This window comes from Microtus ochrogaster, chromosome 2 (assembly GCF_000317375.1).
Source record: "Microtus ochrogaster isolate Prairie Vole_2 chromosome 2, MicOch1.0, whole genome shotgun sequence".
In the NCBI taxonomy this organism is placed as follows: domain Eukaryota; kingdom Metazoa; phylum Chordata; class Mammalia; order Rodentia; family Cricetidae; genus Microtus; species Microtus ochrogaster.
In genome coordinates this window covers 77,664,013-77,671,743 of record NC_022010.1, presented here as the reverse complement: position 1 = coordinate 77,671,743, position 7,731 = coordinate 77,664,013, and the positions used below count along the sequence as shown (strand labels likewise).

General features: G+C 38.2%; 1 pseudogene; it reads left to right on the top strand.

Moving 5' to 3' along the window:
- Positions 1–7,178: 7,178 nt before the first annotated feature.
- LOC102002238 lies at positions 7,179–7,403 on the top strand (annotated as a pseudogene).
- The last annotated feature ends 328 nt before the right edge of the window (positions 7,404–7,731 follow it).

Genomic DNA, 7,731 nt, shown 5'->3' with positions numbered 1-7,731 from the left:
AGGAGGCAGAAATCCTTAATAAATAAATAAATAAAAAAAGATAAAATAAAAAAAAGAACTTGGAGGAAGAAACTGAAGCAGATGCTATGGAGGAATGATGCTTACATGTCTTGCTCAGTCTACTATCTTATATAACTCAGGACTACCTGCCTGGTGTTAGCATCATCTAAAATTGTAGGGATTCTCCCACATAAATTATTAATCAAAAAATATCTTGAAGACATCCCACAGGCCAATCTGGTGGGGATATTTGTTTGCAATTAAAAATCTCTCTTCTAAATGGAAAAAAAAAATGTGTCTTTTGTTACTCTCTCTTTCCATCCTGCCTCCAATCTGCCACCACATGCACCCAGGCCAGCGAACCTATTTCTTCCATCCGTCAAACCCCTGCCCCCAGGAGATCTTTTCTGCTTCCACTTCCAAGGGAAGTCCATGTATCCATCTGTGAAGCCTCCTTGTTACCAGACTGTCTGGGACTGTGGATTGTAGGTTGGTTATTCTATACTTTACTCCTAATAACCACCTATGAGTAAGTACATTCAATTTTTATCTTTCTGGGTCTGAGTTACATCACTCAGAATGACTTTTTTTCTAGTCCCATTCACTTGCCTGCAAATTTCATGAGGTCATCATTATTATAGTTCAGTAGACCTTACTTATGTAAATGTACCGCATTTTCCTTATTCATTCTTTGGTTGATGGGCATCTAAGTTGTTTCCTGGTTCTGACTATTTTGAATAATCTTGCTATGAACATAGTTGAGCAAGTGACCTCGTGGAATGATTGTATATCTTTTGGATGTATGCTCAAAATTAGTATGGTATTCTACAGAGTTGGAAAAAATCCTTACCAACCCCACATTTAACAGAGAGTTAATCTCAAAAATATATAAAGATCTCAAGAAACTCTACATCAAAACACCATATAATCCATTTAAAAATGGGGTACAGATCTAAATAGAGAATTCTCAGGAGAAGAATCTCAAATGGTCCAAAGACACTTAAAGAATTCCTCAACGTCCTTAGTCATCAGGGAAAAGTAAATCAAAATGACTGTGAGATACTATCTTATACATGTCAGAATGGCTAAGATCAAAAACAGTGATGACAACTTATGCTAGAGAGGATGTGGAGTAATGGGAACACTCCACCATTGCTAGTGACAGTACAAACTTGTATGAAATCAGTATGGTGGTTTCTTAGAAAATTGGGAATCAATCTACCTCAAGACACAGCTATACCAATTTTAAGACTGTATTTTAATCACAACATTTCCTCCTTCCCTTTTCTCTCTCTAATACATCCTTCCACACTCTCCTTCAGATTTATGGCCTCTTTTTCTTCAATTGCTATTGTATGCATATATGTATTTATAAATACATCTGTATTTCCAGACATAATCTACTAAGTCCATATAGTATTTCTTATATGTATGTTTTCAGGGATAACCCTTCTGTACTGTACAACCAAGTGGTACACTCGTCTCCAGAGATGATACCTCTCTTGATCCTAGCTTTATTTAGTTGTCTATAATCCTTTGTGCAAGCATGATACCCTGGGACTTTCCTATTTGTTGGCATCATCCTTGTTCAAATCATGTTGGGGTGGTCATGTTGGAGAGAGTTTATGTGTGTCACTTCTGAGGTTACTAGGAGAGACATTCTCATCAGATTCTCTCATTCTCTGGCTCTTACAAACTGTTTGTCTCCCCCCCCCCCCCCGACAGAACTTGAAATGCTCCCTGAGTCTTAGGTATGGGAGTGTTTGTAAATGTATCCACTGGGACTAGGCTTCAAAACTCTGCATATTGATTGGTTGTGGTTTTCTGTAGTAGTCTTTTGTCAGCTGCAAAGAGAAGTTTCCTTAAAGAGGGGTGAATTATACACTTATCTCTGCGTATAAGCACAAGTGTTTATAGGTTGTTGTTAGGGATTGTTGGTTTAGTAAATTAATAGTTGTAGTTTCTTCTCCAATAACCATGCTTGACCTAGCACTGATTAGTTAGCTAGGTTTCTAGTGCCAGGCAAGGTATCCCACTGGATAAGTGTGTTTTATGTCCAATTCTAGACATTGGTTACCACCAAGGTGTGCTACTACTGCAACTGTAAGTTACTGTGCTACTCTGGCCATTAATTTGGTTCTTAAGTATCACAACTCGGTGGGACTGTTGGTTGTCTCCCTCTTTTGGAAGCTTGAATGTTACCAGTTCAGGGGCTTTTGGGACCTTTTTCTGAAGTTCATATACCCTTTAGCAATAAGAACCTTCTTTCTCTTTCTCAGGGGTAGCCAGGGGCAATAGAAATAGGCTGTATGCTTTGGGAGTTTCTTAGATAGGCAATTATACAAAGAGTAGCTCTGAGAATTGACAAAGATTAAAAATCAGTTGTTTTAGGTTTTTGAATTAAGGTGCTTATGTATTAGCTGATTTATAATACTATGTTTTAGATTTAGCTTTCACTTCAATTATGTATGTGTGTCTGTCTGTCTGTTGGTATGCATGCAGGTGCTAGAGGAGGCCAGAACAGGGTGACAAATCCCCTATGGCTAGAGCTATAAATGTTTGTGAACAACCAAACAGAGTGCTAGGTGCAAAACTCAGATCCTTTACATGGTCTACACATGCTGTTAATCACGGAGTCATCTTTCTGGCACCTGATTCATACGTTCTTATCAAAATTTGCTACAGTCCCCTGTCACCAACTAAAGAGTTCCTAAAAATTGAAATAAAGAGTCTGTCATTATTACGCAGATTATATATGTGTGCATGGGCACACACACACACATACAAACACACATAAGTATCAGAAAACATACATTCATCTGTTCTGATAAGCAATGTAACATAAAGTTACAGAATTCTATTGTCTCTGCCTATGAAGTCTCATGGTGGAATTTTACAGTTTGGCACAGTTACTGATCTGTTCAGCAATTTCTATTGTGGCAGGTCAGGTTTCTGGAACATTGTCAGAGCCAGGACATAAGACTTTAACAGCATCTGCTGTTGCTGCCGAACAAAGGCATGCTGCATTTATAAAATGATTTTCCTTCCAGGCTATCAGTTTGCCTGAAAGGGCGAAGCTATTCACAGCCCAGGAGAAGGCTGGCTTTCTCTGTGGAGCTCATTCGCGCACTGTCTTACGGACCACATTACTCTGCTATCCAAAGAAAGCCCCCCCCCCCCAAAGTGGCTGTATATAGAACATCTCCAACTGTCTCCCCCCCTCCGCCCATTTTGTAGCTGTATGAAATATTTCTACATAATCGCATCTGGAAGGGATGGTCAGAAGCGCAACTTCACTGAGTCCAAAAATTACTTTCGTTTAGAAAGACATTAGATAGTTCGCATCCAGTTAAGATAAGGACACGCAGCGCTGCAAGCCAAATGGAGCTATTTCAAGAACGTGCCGCTGCTTCTGTGGAGAAGCTGTATTTTTAGCAGGACAGCCATCAGAAAACATGCCTATTATTTTGACAAAATCGCCTCATTTCTTTAGAAAGATCCACATGAAAGACTGACTGAGTTATTAATCCAGCTTTTGTTGCTGTTAGTATGCGTTTCGGTAGATTTCTTATCATCTTCTAAAAGTAGCTCTTCTGGGTAGGCAGTGGACCTGTTTCTAATCCCTCTAATCTCAGAGATGCCCACATGTATTTCATATATTGCGGTAGTGTTGTGTAAAATTCAGCCAGACAGGGATATTTAGAGTTGTCCAGAACAGTGGCCCAGGACGGTGTACAGACTGTTTATGGAGTCCTCAGAACTCAGCTTTTTACACTCAGGCTGGGAATGGAGTCCAGGGCTCAGGCATTCCAGGTAGAATCCTGTCAAGTCCTTCTGGCCATTCAAATACAAGCAAACAAACTAGCACAGCACACCGGGAAATGCAGAGCCCCAGCTGTCTGCATTGCTGGGATGCAGACCCAGCTGCCTAGTCTTTGTTCGCCTGCACGGAGTAAATCTCGGGAAATTCGCTCGTAAAAGACAAAGACAGAACGCAGGGGAGTCTTAAATAAGAAGAACAGACTCGGAAAGGTGTCAGTATAAGAGATTTGGAACAAAGGGAAATGAAACAATGTTCACCTTAAGGATCTGAATTGCCTCTTGTTTTTCTAATTGGGTGGGGGAAGCAGGATAAAAAGCAGGTAATTCACTTTAAAGAGAAAATGAAGTAATGGCAGTGTGAACAATGGGGAGGGGTGGCACTGAAAGAAGAAAAGCTCATCTGAGGTGTGCCAGTCTGCAACTGTCTGAAAATCTACAATCTACCGTTTTCAATAAACATCGATACGTTTCTCCCTCCAACTTACCAGCAGTTCCCTGGCATTAATTATCCCATGTATACATTTAATGTGCATATGTGTCTATTGTGCATGCTGTGCTTCCCAGGCCTTGTATAGGCATTAAGTCCCTGTTCCTGTACTTCAGACAAAACCTTCGAGTCTCCTTACTAAGAGATGCAATCCTGATGCTATCAGGGTTACTGATGGACTTTGAATATATTGCCGAATTCATTTTGATCTCACTTCCAACCTTTCAGAAGTGAGCAGAATGGTCCTGGCTCTCCTCTCTAGCCTTGGAGTCGCATAATTTATTGCAGTAAGACCGGATTTAGAGTCTTCTCTCTGCCAGACATGTCTACGCTTTCCCCTCTGTGAGTAAGTCTACATCTATCATGTGTTCGGTTTTCACCAGTATTCTTTAGGCCAATAGTTTCGAATCTCACCCTCTCTCATGGAACATATTCCTAGTGTGTCTTTAAGGAAAAAGAACAGAAAAATCAGTTAGACCAAGTACAACAATCACACTACTAAAGATCGCCCGTGAGTGTGTCTTCCAGCTCCACAGTGCACAGGAATAGCGGTCCCTGGGGGCCAGAATCTTTTTTGATGTTAAAATGGATCAAGGTATTGAAATGTAAGAATCACACACATAGTGCATGAAATAAATACCTGTCTCCATAGGAAGGACATTGGATGCTTATGTAGTAGCTGGTTGCTTAATTTACATAATTATGACCTGAATTACCTTGAAGAAATTTGAATCACTTAACTCCCAAACAAGAAAAGATTAAGAAATAGCTCCTCAGATCCAGCTTTATGCTTTCTCTTTCTTACTTTCCTGATGATGGTTCAAGAATTACAATATAAATCTTATTTATTCACACTAATGATACTTCACTTAAATAAAAATAACTACTGCTACTGACCAACATATCTAATCCATAACTACCATCCATTTCATCAGGAAAATGCCAAGCCATATCACTAGTCTCTGCAAAGACAAAAACTTACCATCTTTACACTGGCTTTTCTATACACACAGTCATCTGTCTTCATTTAAAAATTCCTTAATTTTTATATTATGTGTTTTTGAAATTATATGAATACCTTTGAAAAGTCTACTTGACCGATTCCAAGACTCAATTTATTTTGAAGTGGATCCTGCATTTATGGTTACCACCACCACTGTCATCATTATTATTGTTATTTTTTTTTTAATTTAGAGACAGGGTTTTATTATGTAGGTCTGGTTGGTTGGGAAATCATTATGAATATCAGGCTGACTATGAACTTGTGGCTATCTTTTGTATTTGCTTCCCATATGCTGGAATTTAGATAGAGTTTTTAAATCATTTTTTTACTATTGAAACACATAGTCTGCTTCCAAATCAATGCTTAAAGTTTAAGTCCATAAAGATTGATATTTTCTCATCACATTTAGCATAGAAATGTTTAAAACATGTGTGTTAACAAATGCTCTAGACACGTGTATTTCTCAGATTCTTGCTGTACAGCACCAACAAGATGTAGATAGCGCTCCCCCCAGTTCTCTTTAGCAATGACTCATTGTGGTGGTTTCCCTGTAAATATATTTGAATATTTGGTTTTCACTGTTTGGAAAAGATTAGGAGGTATGACCTTGTTGGAGAAGGCTTGTCACCGGGGGTGGACTTTGAGGTTTGAGAAAGCCCATGTCATTCCCAGTTAGTGTGTTTTCTCTTGCTGATGTTAAGATCTCAGCTACTGCTTCAGCCATGCCTACCTGCTGCCATGCTGCCAATCACGACAGTCATGGACTCTATCACTCGGAAATTATAGACCCCAAATAAACTCTGTAAAGTCGCCATGGTCATAATGCTTTATCACAATAGCAGAAAAGTAACTAACACAGAGATACAAATAAAATAGTTCACCAATTACTGTTAATTGTATGGTCACAGTTTTAATAGACTTTGGCAAATTATCCAAAATCTAGAGGTAGAGTAGAATAATATTTAAGCCGTTAAACTATTAAAGAAATTTAAATACATGTAATACAACTTGAAACTATACAACTATTACATACAAAGAACGGAAGTCAGTGCCACTAGTATAAGGAGAAACTGATTGGGATGGGGGTTGTGCTTCTTCCAGGCTAGTGAATATCTTCATGGTCTGCTTCATGTGGGCCTTTAAAATATCCTAGAGAATTAACTGTGATTGGGGAATATATTCCATCTTTTAAAAACACTGCTTTTTCACTCATTTTCTCTGATGTGCAATGATGTTTTACTTTGTAAATTACAGAGTTAGAAATTCCAATAAAAAAGCTCATTAAAAGTATATAAGTATACACATCTATCACCTATCTGTCTACCTATCTATAATCTATCTATCTTACTTTATTTATTCTTTGTATTTTTTACTCTGTTTGATCCATCCTTTTAAGTGATTCACAAATATGTCAAAGAATGTCTTTAGTTTTTATAGGATTTCTATATCATCATCCAATTTTACTATGATAGAATTATCTTATCATAATTTTCTTTATTTTTATTCCATGATGATGTGAGATAGTATTGTTTTCCTGCACATAATTGGGTTAAATATTGTCACAAGTGTGTGATGAAAACATCATTATTCTGTTTATCTTCAAGTGTGCAGGCTATTCCTTTGTATTGCCTTATATCTATATCTAGCCTGGAGAGTAAGATAATTTATTGGTTTTTTTATACTATCTGTATAATTTGTGAGGTCTATTCATTCAGATTAAAGAGTCAAGCGACACATTGAAATGTGTTTTCCCCCTTTTATTTGTGGGGGAATGTTGATTATGCTCACAAAGGAAATGGGAAAAATAAAGTTACGGTTTGGAGTGCGAGTTACGGTTTGGTTTGGAGTGCGAGTTACGGTTCAGAGATGTGGTTCGAGATTCTGCCTGGCCTCGCCATTATGGGTGTGTGCTTGACCATCCCCGGGGTGTCCACTGCGCACATCCACAAGTTTTCCAACGGGGGCAAGGAAAAGAGTTGGTTGCTTTCGTTACCAATGGTATTTGATGGAAAGAGATAGACGTGTCTCTGGAGTCAACCGCTACTATGTGTCCAAGGGCTTGGAGAACATTGATTAAGGAAGCATTTTCCTGGCTGAAAGAAATTACTCAGCTATGATCATCTGTTCTTGCTAAAAGGCAAATGCAGCATATTATATACTATGTGCAAGTTATATAATGCCAAATAAAAAATTTAAGAAAAAGAAAAATAAGAAATCATTTCAAAAAAGTGAGTAAACAAACAAACTAATTAAATAACTAATCAACAGCCTTACCCCCTCCCCTAGATACACTAGACAGCTAGAGAGAAGGAAAAAAAGTAGAGAAAGGTGTGTGTGAAGTTTAAGCCAATTTTAGGGGGACAGAGGGTGTCTGATGTGATATCAAATATTTCAAAACTTTGAAAACAAGACTGAACAG